Here is a 13,372-nt window from a genome sequence, read left to right as displayed (position 1 = left end):
ATACGCTGAGAGGAAAGAACATAGGAAAAAGATCGGATAAGGGAAGGAATAGGAATAGGATAAGGGAAGTATATGAAGGAAAGGGATAACGGAACAAAAGGGATGAAATCTAAAAAAAAAAAGCACTGACGCGGGTGCAGGCGGATGGCAACTGGCAGGCGTAGCTTTAGGGCACAGGGAAATACAGTCATTCGTGATTTGGTCACACGATGTTTCTTCCATTTACTAGAGTGCGTTATATGTATGTTGCCATATGGGGCTTTGCATACATACTTTGGAAGTTGAAGTGCGTTCACCGTGTGTTGGCTTTCGCAACCAATTCTTTTTTATTAATATTATTCCTGTTATTTTCTTTCCCTTTTTGTGAGGTGGAAGAGGGGTTGACAGACAGACAATGAACTTTATTTGATCCTGAGGAGCTTCAGCGGAGGCCCCTATAGGGGACCCGCGGAAGCCGCTGGCCGGGTCCAAGTCGGGGCAGGAATACCGTGATGTTCCGCCCTTTCTCAGGCCCTCTGGATTGCCTCTAGTTGTGTCTGGAGCGGTAGGGCAACATCTCGGCCTATAATGGAGGACTACAGCGAGATTTGTGGGGCGCTTCCTTTTTGTTGTTGTTATTGATTTGATTGACAGGTACGTTTGGTGAACGCTTAAGAAAGCATATGCCTTGACTTGGTTGCACGATACGACAAACCTATGTCTTCTTTCTCATTTCCGTAACGCCTTTTCTTCTGTGTCAAGGGGGATATGTCTGGTGAGTCATATCCTTACGGGATTATTACCATCGGTTCACCTTCATTGGCAGCCGTTATAGATCTGTTATGCTCAGGAGATGTCAACGTGCGCTTGCATAATTAGCAAAGAATGATTCGAAATGCAGTCAATTGGATGTCGGGAACGCGCTTGTGCCATTTTTACATCTGCAAGTGCAAAACATTTTTGCAAAGCATTTGCCCGATATCCTTCTTTCCTGGTTGGCAAATGTGTCAGGTTAGATTCTTCTGCTCAAGATTTTCGTATCACTGCGACGTTTAAGACTATTTTGAGAAAAATTCCAAAAAGGAGTTTCTATCAGCAAACATGAATCCCTTAGTCTATGTGAGCATGTTGTGCGTGTTATGTTTGAAGTAAAGGCATTTAGTCGCACTCATGTGTACATTGTCTGTACATTTCATGTCTCTTGAAAGTAACTACCTTCCCTCACATGTCATTTTAATTTTATTTCCTTATTCTCTGTGTTGTTGCGATTTTCAAAATTATGTAGTTCACTTAAACTAGGGGCAAGAAGAACGTCGCATTTGTACTTCCAATTTAGGCAGCTGTGTTCAACTCATAAATATCCTTAGCAAGAAAAATATGACAGTGCAGTGGGTTAATGCATGTGGTACATGTATAAGCAGAAATAAAGCAAGTTTTCTTAATTATGTAAATAATGACGCTCTAAAATTAGGCCAGACAGGATTAAATTGCGATAATTACAAACATGTGACTACTTCCGCACGTTGGCAAGGAAATGGATTATGGTAACAAAAAGCTGCACAGCACCTTCACTGTTTCCACAATGCCGACTACCGGATCAACCAGTTTCTCTTGGAAAGCACTTCCGTTGTGCTGCGATTGAGTTTACTGCCTACCAGAACCTCACATTTTATAACAATATAGTGATTCCGAGAATGTGCCTTAGCTAGTGTGTAGCGGCTTTTGCGAATCCAACTTTGCGTGTTTACGGATGGTAATATGTATCCGAATTCTAAACATGGGAAGGATTTTATATAAGAGCAATGCAGCTTCCTTTGATGTTGAAAGTGGTGTAGGAGAGCACCAAATCAATAATATTATGTATACGTGTAGTTTTTAGACAAGCAGTGTGTGTTCGCGTGCGTGCGTTTGTGTGTGTGCACGTGCGTGCATGCGTGTGCGTGCGTGCGTGCGTGTGTGTGTGTGTGTGTGTGTTTGTGTTTGTATGCGTGCTTGTGTGTTATCTCCCGTAAACGTAAATATACTCGACTTAATGTCGCTTAATGAAGAATCCGGGATATGCATCATGATATATATATATATATATATATATATATATATACAGTGATTACGTCTTAAACTGATTATTGTCTTTGTGACCGAGAGGAGTCATTCCAGTTGTATTCAAGGGAACACAGTGTCCTCCGTGCTCCCCCATTGTCTGAAAACGACTGCGGCCTTAAAATGCGTTAGACACCAGGAATGTACGTTTCACCATTCACGCCTGTTATATCAAGTGCTGTTTGTTTGTTCCCAGTTGAATAGTCAGCCTATAAATAGCGTAACCTTAGGATCCTTATTAATGACAAAAGAATTCCCCAATCCTAGGACACCGCCGAATACTTCCGTATACATCCTCCCACTGTGGCCTTTATTGCGCCTCTTCATAAACACTAGTTATACATTGGAATTTATAATGCGCCATCATGGAGCGCTCTGCCGTAGAAATACTTGAAAAGGTTTTGGTAATAGCAACCGCACAAGCAAATCTAATGTTTCTAGTCAACCATAAGAGCAGGTGGGCTATCCTCCCTCGAGCATAGTTTCTTATTTAATTGTATCGGCCAGCGAATGTGACACACGTATCCTGCCTGCCTTCTGTCGTATATTAAGCAATAGAAAACAATTTTATTCCATTTTTAGTACTCCAAGAGGATGTATAGAAAAAGCATCTGTAGAGGCATTTGACTGCAGACTCACTCCTTTTGGCATGAGCAGCTGTGGGTCAGTTGATTCCCTTGCTACAGTACAAGAGAATCAGGCGAAGTACGTACTGGCAATGTGCACCTGAGAGCCGATCAGCACCGCTTCGCGGCTTTCGATTGGACAATGATGCTTTTGCATTCACTACTCATGAGAAGTGGAGGAGCCCTCGGATTTGCCTTCTTTGCTCTTTTTTTTTTTTACTTTTTTGCATTAACGCTCGACGCAGATTGTCGTTTAATGTCGCGGGGAGCGCTTGAGCATATGCAAATCGAGACACGCTCACCGATGCGGCTGCCTTCATCTTTCTGTTTAGCATTCGCCTTTCTTTATTTTTTGTAGAATAAAAATACGGAAGTATAGACCCCGCAGTTCATTTGAGTACTTGAATATGATGACAATTTATATTATTTTAGTGCCTTCTCATGTTTACGGACAGGATTAGTTGAAGCAGACTTGCTACCGGTCGTCACAAATGGAGCTTTATTGGGTTCTTTATTCAAAGGAAAGAACTAGAGGCCATCCTTCCTAATGTGCATTTATACGATGATTCAACACGAAGAAAAGCCTTCGGCAGGCTGGCTGAGCTCAGAAAAAGAATCGTGCAGCGCTAGGCCATATCCGGTATGCCTGCAAGCCTGCGTGTTAGATCCCGGAAGTCGTCAGGAATGCAGAAGGAGGCTATCCATCCCACGTATTTTTATATGTGACACAATCATTGCCCAGTGACATCAAAAACAAGCAGCCATTATCTGGGCAGGAGCCCCTGCGGCCCAAGCAAACTTGAAAAAAAATAGTTGCGATGCCGTACATTCATTCGATCATGCATCGTGGGAAGAAAATTCGTAAACGGTGCAATGCTAATACTGCTTCTTTTGATGTTGAATACGGGATAGGGGAGGACCACATCAGTAATACTATACATACTATCTATATAGGAAAGTGTTTTCTTTGGTCCCGGAAGAATTGCTGAGCATGTGTGCGAAGATAAATCTAGTTGCCACACAGAAACGAGGCTCTGAAATATAACAGAGAGAGAGAGAGAGAGAGAGCAAGGACAGGAAAGTCAGAGAGGCCAACTGGAGCACCCGGTTTGCTACCCTACACTGGGGGTGGGGAAAAGGGGAATACAAAGAGGAAAAGAGGGAGAGAGTGAACACTCAGTGCGTGTGGGAGGATGCACAGGGACACTATAAATGCTTTCTTATGCCGGTGAACTTCACGTAGTTTACTAGTGCACAAATCGCTTTTCGTGCCAGTGACGGGTGTGGCCACAGTCCGAGTATTTTTGACTTGAAGAGCGTTCATCGGATGCGCTGAGGTAGTGGTGTACTAATGCGAGAGCATTAACGCGCCTCCTTACGCGAAAATCCGTCGAAGTGGGTGGTGTGACCGATTGATCGCAACGAAAATTGCTGAAGGCGCAAAGAGTAAAAACACGTCACTCGCTTTCACGTCAATTTTCTCAGGGAGGTTCCTCGTTGGGCTGCTGAGCACGAGGTCGCGGGATCGAACCCCGGCCACGGCGGCCGCATTTCGATGGGGGCGAAATGCGAAAACACCCGTGTGCTTAGATTTAGGTGCACGTTAAAGAACCCCAGGTGGTCAAAATTTCCGGAGTCCTCCACCACGGCGTGCCTCATAATCAGAAAGTGGTTTTGGCACGTAAAACCCCAAATATTATTATTATTATCAGGGAGGTTCCTGGAAGCAAAAGAGAATAGTGGCTTTTAAAAGAAAATTTTGTACAGTTCGGTCTGCGTCGGAATCGGACCCGGGCCTCCGGGGTGCGAGACAAGTACACTTCCCCCCCCCCCCACCCCATAAAAAAAATTCGTGCGTCACTGGTAACGTGACGGCGCAGCCAGTGGGGAGGAGGTGGCGCCACGTCTTCAGCGTATAAAATAAGCGCGCTGCTTGTAGTGCGTCACTTGCTCTTCGGATTTAGTCGGTGCTGTGTCTACTACAATTGAATCTCGACGCCACGGCATGAGTGTATAAAATGGGTCCGTCTGGGGTCAATATATACGCAAACGCACACTGAATCAGCAGAAACAACTTTAATGCACGTTGAAAGCATCAACCGAAAAAAAGACACCAAGTCGACTCTAATGTTATCGCATTCTCACATATAAGCAGCCTTAAGTGTATGTGGAATTCTTTCTCTTCCACTTTCGTGCAGCAGAAACTATATCAAACACACTGGGTGCTGTATGAACGAAAAATTAAGGCGTATGGCTATAATGCTTCAGCAGCAGTCGCCGGACACCCTCGGGTTCATTTCTGAGATTGTGTATATCAGCCGTTCATTCAGAACTGCGCGACTGTGAGCAAAGATGGTCTCTAAATGGTCGAAGCCGCCGAGATTGCGCACAGGGGAAGCATGTGCATGCGCATGTCGTCTGTTTCCCTTAGTGCAAAAGAAATTGACTTCCTCATGCCGTAATCTGAGAAAAATTGTTCACCCTCTTGTTCCTTTATGACGCGAAGACGTCAAATGGGGCCCATTGAGCGGGAAAGCCGACGTCAATCGTGTGGAGCAGCGAAGCAGCACCGAAATTTTCATTGGCTGCGACGTCACGACACGAGAGCGCCGTGATGGCATTCCCATTGACGGCGGTGCGACGTCACGGGCAGCACCTCGACGAAGCAAAGAGAGAGAAAACACACACACCTGCAGCATTGACAGCGTGCCAGGTGTTGCCTGATGGGAGAAGGCATCGCCGTGACGCCAAGTCACCGTCGATCTCAGAAGCCTGTGTTAATGCGATTGATTGATTGAAAACATTATTATTCCACCGAGCTGGGGTGCCCGCCTCTTAACCTACACGCAGGTAGGTGGGGGCGGGGAGAGGGGAGGAGAGGACGAACCATTCCCCGTGCGTTGAAGACGGTGAGTCTTCACGGCCTAAATGGCCAGACGGATTACTCGATGCTGGTCGGTCTTCAGCATCGCTCTGGAGCAATGCCTCCCAGGCTTCTCTGTTAATGCGAGTTACCTGTCCGCGCAAGCTTTCGCCTGCGTTCTAAATGCGTCTTGATAATCGGTATAAACAAATGAATGTATAAAAAGAGAATAAATTCGCAAGGAAGAGCGTTGGCGACAGTGAGTTTGAACTTACGACTCCACGCTCAGAAGCCCGGTGTCATACCCACTAGCTCAAACCACCAATTCCTAGATAGCGGCTCTGTGCACTCTGCAGGGTAGCATGACGTCATGAATTGAAGTGCATCGGCCTTGTGGCCAAGTGTCTCAACGCGCTCGCTTGCACGTGACAAGTTCATAACTGGAAGAACCGCTCAGCGGCGTTCATTTGCACATTATTGGTTTCGCATACTGAAGCATAATAAGTGCTTAGATGTCTTCTGATAGTTTAGTGCCAATTACAGCGCATCCAAATGATCATGTGACAAAGCCGGCTTGTATTTTTGGATGGTGTATTGCGCACATTTTGTTGTGTTCCACAGCGAAGCTGTATATGGCAAGGATCTCGGGATTCTTTCGCGTCCGTCGACAGAAAACTGTTGTCTCCCACAGTGAAGCGATGAGTGCATACATTCTTTGGAACCATGCATGCTACAGAGCAGCATACATTTCAATAAAGAACAGGCACAAAACAAGCGTCCAAGCCGCATAATTGATAATGAGACGCTCATGATAGCAATGCGAAGCACATAGCGCTCCCCGCGTACGTTTAGCGGTAAAGATTACCGTTGCGCATGCTGCCGTGGCGACCCCCTTGGCAGTTTGCGACGTGGGGTGTGATGTCCCCAGCCTTTCGCATATAAAATAACCTACCAACTGATTTCAATGTTGTTGCAGCACCGCTGTCCGCGGCGGCGTGCTGTCAAAATGCCTATTACTCCCATTCCGTCCATTACTCTAGAATGGCACTATTACTATTACCATTACTATATAGCTATAAAGCATTACATGACCCCATTTAGCAGTTGTAGTGGTGGTTTTCAACAGCTTCGCTGGATAACCACTTTCGCAGGGCTGGGATGGATAGTTTTATTTTTTGTTGTTATTCTTTCCCTTTGAGTATAATGTATTCATTCCACTGACAACGGAATAAATAGATTGTTGCAAGTAGCGCTTCGATGTGCGCATTTTTTTTCTTGAGTGTGTGTCTCGCCAGAATGTTGCACAATCCAACGTCCAGTACGCATTACGGGGTCGTCGCGTTACATGGTCATCGTATTACATGGCTGTCGCTATAGCACAACTGGTATAGTGCATGGCGCTCGTAATGCGAAGGTTGGAGGCAAGGCGCAGTCAGAAAGCATGCCTCCTCGTTTGGGGTTTCTTCAGTAAGCGAAGCACTAATACCAGACTAATACTATGCCTACAGACCACTGCACACAAAGTTGGAAAATTTCATTTCAGGATGCAGTGCGGAACGTGTGTTCTGCTTCTTCAAAAAAAAAACCCTGCAGCCTTGCCCACGCGGACAACTGTTGCAGAGCCAGCAGATTCAAGACTGTTCTAAAGCACGACACCGTCACGACCACACAACGCATGCGGCCGTCCAACAACTGGACACTTTAGTCACGATTCGATGCAGCGTGTTAGGCAATACAGTGCTAACTTTATCGCCGGCTACGAATGGCGCACGAGAACGCCTTGGTCAACAACGTCTCGCTGTGCGTTCTGTGTGCTGTGCATAGACAAATATCAGTGGTGCACGCAAGGTAGCATTTAACATCTCTTGACAATGGTCGTATGCCGGCAACAACACCTACAACGATGGTTAAACAACGCAAACAAGAAAGAAAACTTCGCTTACATCGAATCCCACAGAACGTGGGTTCTGCGTGATTCATCCCCGCCTTTTTTTCCCCCTGTGACCGGCACATTTCCAGGTGCAGCTTTGCACGCTATGCGTTGGACGGATATCCCTGACATGATGGTTTTGGTGCTCGCAATATTTCCACAGTGGGCGGTATGCCAGTGACGCCGAAACGAGAGCCTGAACTATCGCCTCTGTCGGTGGCGGTGGTGGGGTCTGTGAAAAAAGTACGCAAGATTTATTTTCAATTCTTCACTGATTCCGCTGCGTACATCAGTGTCATACAATGCTGACAGGGATGTCACCGTGTTAAGTGCGCAGTCTCTTCCTGGTTTTGATGCACAAACTTTTGCAGAGGCAGAACACTTGACCTGCAACACTTATTAAAAGCAATTCTCATTGAAAAGAAAACAATATTTGCGTGAGACTCTCTTCAAGATAAACAATACATATGAAAGGCATGCCTTGAGAGGCGACGTATTCCCTGAAACTCTTACCAGAAACATTTTAGTGCTTTCATTTTGCTCTACTATGTGGCTATTGTTATGATAGAATGTTTTTCTTTCATTCCAGGTAAACTTAGGCTGTTAATCTTTACTTATTGAAGGACGCTACGAGGACAACAGAACTTCAACACAGACATTCAGGAAAAAAAAGATTTCGGAAAAAAAAGACGATCAAAACGTTTAACGGAAGTCACTATTGCGCAACGAAAATGCAAAGGAGCATTAAAGGAGATTCAATAAAAACTTCATATGGCAAAGAGAAGAGAATAACTTCTAACCTGGCACAAGTATCATAGACGAGTCGTGTCCGAGGTCACCGAAACCACCATGGTTCAGGTATCTCCGCTGCTCCCATTGCGAAATTTAGGTCACGGCACAAAAAACAGGCTTGTCTGGCCGTTTCTCCAACTCGTATTACCCGATAACGAAAATGTAGCCAGTGCGCCATGCTGCTTGCGCGCCAGGTCACCCCCTTGAAGTAGTGATACTGGTTGTGGCTGCGGAGTCCTTCGAGCGAAAGCGGTCACTCGTCGTAAACGTGGTTTCGTTAACGGTTTCCCCCTTCCCCCGGGTTGCGGAACCTGCTCGCCGTTTTCTGCGGAAGTTGGTCCAGTTCTCTCTTCAAGTGGCCAGGAAGTAGCAATGTTTCCCTCCCTCTTACTTTGCCCCCAGGCATGGGAGAAATAGCTATCAACGTGAGCGTATCCGCGATGCAGAGCTCTGTCCATTAGCGCTTTGGCTCGACTGCTCGCGAGAGGAATTCGGCTGCTCAGGTCGCACTTCCTGCAATGATCTCTACTCTAGCCTCTACGTACCTACCTAGTGTGCACGTATTGAAAAACCATCACCGTCAAAGGCAAAAGCTAAGCATACCATGTAGTTTGCAGTAAAAGAAGAAGAAAGGAAAAGAACTCAAAATGTCGGGTCTTGACATCGAAGCTCTAGAGAAATTTCTAGCCCAGTGGCTACGGCCTTGCGCTGTCGAGCACGAGGTCGTGTTTTCGATCCCGGCCACGGCAGCCGTGTTAAATTGGGCGCGGATGGAAAACCACTCATGTAACATGCATTGTGCACGGTACGTGATACGTAGATAGTCAAAACAATCCCGAGTCCTTTCATACTACTTCCTTAACAACACGCTACGCCGTTTGAGACACTAAGCCCAACATTTTACTTCAAAGCCCTTAGTATGGTTATTGAAGGATTGTGCTTATTCAGCACGCCAACCACAAGGACACAACATATTTAATACTCGCAGCTTGCCAGCTCTTGAGCTGGCAAGCTACTGCTGCTCAGATTTTTAAACTTTTATGTCATGCACGGAAAAGTTAATGACTCATGCAGTCATTAGCTATCCTTCCGCTTCAACTTGCTACAGAGGCCTCGAAATATTTTGTGAAAAAAAGTAAAAGGGACACTCAGCCATGAATGAAGCGAGCGCAGCATGCAAAATGTATTTGGAGTGCTTCATTTGTTACCAATTCGTAAGCCTTCGTGTTCATGAACATTGTAGTGAAAATATGTTGCGCACTTGGACAGAAGCTCACCAAGTATGAAAAAAAGATATAAGAATTTACGGAATACTTTGCAATATTATGTGGTAGTGATGCAGCGTGATAGAATTGGGCGATTCTTTGATGTCGTGAAATTCCACAATGCATAATATTGAACTGATCTCCTATTTTACCCGAAACACACTGTTTTACATTTTCTGCTGGAATCCTGTGAATAGTTCATTCATCTCGTAGTCATGGCAGCATTTGCTTGCGAGTAGTATTTAGAGCAACATATATCGGAAACAGTAGACTTTATGAGAGCCCCACTCAATTACACAGTGTAGATGGAGTCGAACTCGCTTTTCATGAACTTCCGATGATATTCTTTTGCGGGAGGCACAAACTGCGGAATGGCATGTCTTCTGCTTTGATTTTGCTGACTTGTTATGCCTGGCGACGGTGGTAAGTCCAGCTTTGTTCGCTTTGTGGGCCTCTCTCTCCCTCTCAGTCTCTTATAGCATGAGGAATAATTTCGCATCTTGCTACAGTCCCCCTTTCAAAAGACGTATCGTCAATGTCGAGGTGACTATCGAAGGGAACAGTATACTTCGTTCGGCCGTTTCGGCAGGCGAATGGTTTCGCACTGCTTTGGCCAATCAACGACTTCTCTTCCCCTCCAAGAACTTCCACTATGTCTTCAGCCTTAAGCCCCCTTCTTGCCTGTTGGATGCATTCGGCGACGGGACTGGCGCAATGCAGTGAGCAAAGCGAATGTTGCGGAATTCTCACGCAAAACTAACGTGTTAGCCTGCTCCCCCCCTTTCCTCATCTCTCGAGCTACATTCGCTCATACCCTCGTCCATTTTCTTCCTATTTTGTTCGCATGGCCTTTCCCCCTCTCGGGTATTTTGGGTCATATCCAACAACAAAAAGTGCGCCTGAATGACTTCTAAAATGCATTGCATTAAAAATTGAAATAAAGTGCGCTTGCAAGGAGCAACGCTGACGCACAATACGCTTCACTGTTGGCAACATATTGAACGAAAATTACTGTGGACACATCTTCGTGGGCATAATTGAATAGTTGCGGCGAAAATATATGTAGCTACCCTTGACTACCTGTTCAAAAGAAAAAAATAAGATGCAAGCGTTAGCTAACTATTTTATGTCGCTTTATTAAATGCACACCACATTACTATTTTTACAAAAATGAACATTGTATCGGTATTTGTGACATATCTGCAGGCTGTTTCAAGTAATTTTTGATCTACCAAAGCAGTCTTCTTTCAAGTCACAACCATTTACATGTCGGCAGTAGGCGGGACACATGGTAGTTGTTAGTCTATGGAGAAGGGGCCCTGTGTCTTCATCGGATTGTTCACAAACGCAGCTACCTCTTATTCTTTGTAATCCCCGTCATGTTGGAGATGCATTTAGTTCAGGGGGCAATCTATGATTTTTTTTTCGTTAAGCAATATTTTTATACTTTGCTACTACATGTCTTTACGTTCTAATTTATCCAGCTTTTGGCTTTCTGAGGTTGAAGCCCGATTACTTCTTCTGTATTCTCTATGGCGTAGCGACGTTCTGTGACCAAATGCCTCCACCACAACGCATTCAAAATCTTCACCCGTCCTATACCACCACTGGCACGAATATAAATGGGCTATCCTTGTTTTACCTCAGCATTAACATATCTCGAGGTACTCAAATATCCAAACTTGGCTGCTCCTGTTGTGCATCCGCATTGGGGGTCGCCAAAACATGGGAGAACTTGTTTTTTCATGCCTTGGCGTTTGCACTTGCCAATAAAAATTGCAGGAAAAGATAGGTGATTGATGACCTTGAGTTAAACTTAGCACGCACCTGTATCAAATATTTGCACACAAACACACACAAAGAAAACGCAACGTGGTTCCATTCTACTGTTTGCCGCTTTGTTAGCTGCGCAGAGCTGCACCTGAAAGTTGCTGTTTAAGCCCCTTAGTAGTTAGCAACATTAGTAAAACGAGGCTTATGCTTTTCGCTATTTATATATGCATAGATGAGGAACACAAAGACATAGCGGATAACTCTTATGCTCCAATGTTGCTTTGTATCTATTCATGGTCTGTGCTACGGAAAATCTTCAAGCAGGAACAGGCCCAATTCTTTGCGTCACAGCGTATGTAAGTATTTTAGCGTACTTCATCTTTTAGCAGCGTCGATATTATTTTATCTGTCAGTGCTCTGTGCCATTTAGCAAATTCTTCGAAAATTTTTATGGTATATATTGTGTATGTGGCTTACATCACTAAAGCGCATTCACCCTAAACTCTATCGTTATTTAGGGCAGTAAATTACATAGTCTTGTCGGGGAAGTGATTTACGTTCTATTTACATTAACGATATCATATGCATGAGGCCTAACTTGTTTTTCACCCTGAGTTAGATGTATTGTGGTCACACTTGGCTTTTCCTTACGAACTCTCTGCAGAACTATGTTACAGAAGATACTAATGACCTCATGTTAGCAGGACTGTTTTTGTACCGTGGTCATGTCAGAAGACATTTCAAGTTAGAAGTATAAATTTATTAAGAACCTGATGCAGTAGCGTTATTTTTGATGTTGCTGCTCTTTTGATGTTGCTGCCCTGTTGCATAAATGTTCATTTAAACAAAAGCGCGGATGATATCCTTATAAACTAATGGAACAGCAACCAGCGCCCATAACTATCTGCCTGATAGCTCTTTGGCTGGCAGCTACTATACAGTATCTTTTTTTGAGAAGAGAGAAAGAAAAGCAAAGATAAGAGAGGGAAGTAAGTCACAGATTATTCCCGGTTGACTATTTTGTGCCGGAGCAGGGGGAAATGGGGCGATACATGACGAAAAAAGATTACGAAAAGAAAAGAAAGAAGAACACACTACCCCCACACTATACCGAACTGTTTCTGTGGGCAGTCATGCAGTCTGCGAAGGTGTCACACTGTGTTACACACTGTCAACGTCCCACTAATACATTCTATGTCATACAGTGTACCGTCATAATTTGTTACAAAGTGCGGTGCCTTTTGAATAACCTAGCAGTGCATTCATAGCGGCTCGCGCTGATGTTCGTGTGGGCCAATTTCCAAGAACGTTGTTTTTCGTCAGTAGGCGCTTGTCTTGGTCTTTGTGGGTTGGAAGCAGGGCACTCGAAAAGAATGTGCGCCATCGTTTCGCTGCAGCCGCAGAAGTCACAAAGCGAGATAATGCTCGTTCCGATAAGAAAGGAGTATGCATCTGAAAATGATACTCCTAGCCATTGACGGACTAGGAAGGTGCAGTCACGCCGTGGAATGTCCGTGGGAACACGGAACTGTAAATTTGGGCTAAGGGTATTAAGGTGAGCACATGTGAAATCGATTGAATTCCGTAGAACCAACATTAGGCTAGGCGCAAGCGCGGAAACAAGCCTTCTCTCTCGGGCGTAGCCACAAAAAGTGGTAATTGGCCACTGTACAGATTGGAGCAATATGCTTCGGACAGGTAAGTGGGTCTTCAGGTAGCGAACGCAAACTAAAGCCAAAAAAAGACGAGTGAAAAGTTTTATTATCGTCGAACAAAATTTCTGGCAAATGTACGGGGCTTCGAAAGGTCTTTTATGCAAATTGGCTCGTACGCGTGCAAGTATACAGGGTGTCCCAGATAAATTGAGCCATAGTTAAAAATTTGCGAATGCCACGTAGCTGTTATTTTATTGTTATTGTTATGTTATGTGTTTATTGTTATTACAATTTTTTTTTGTAATGTTATTTCATTTCTCAACTTATTACATATAACAATTAGGTAGTAAAGTGTCCATGACAAAATTGTAGAGGGACATGTAAAACTC

The sequence above is a fragment of the Dermacentor variabilis genome, chromosome 4, assembly GCF_050947875.1.
Source record: "Dermacentor variabilis isolate Ectoservices chromosome 4, ASM5094787v1, whole genome shotgun sequence".
Classification (NCBI taxonomy): domain Eukaryota; kingdom Metazoa; phylum Arthropoda; class Arachnida; order Ixodida; family Ixodidae; genus Dermacentor; species Dermacentor variabilis.
The sequence above is the reverse complement of the archived record's forward strand: the minus strand, read 5'-3'. Positions refer to the sequence as shown.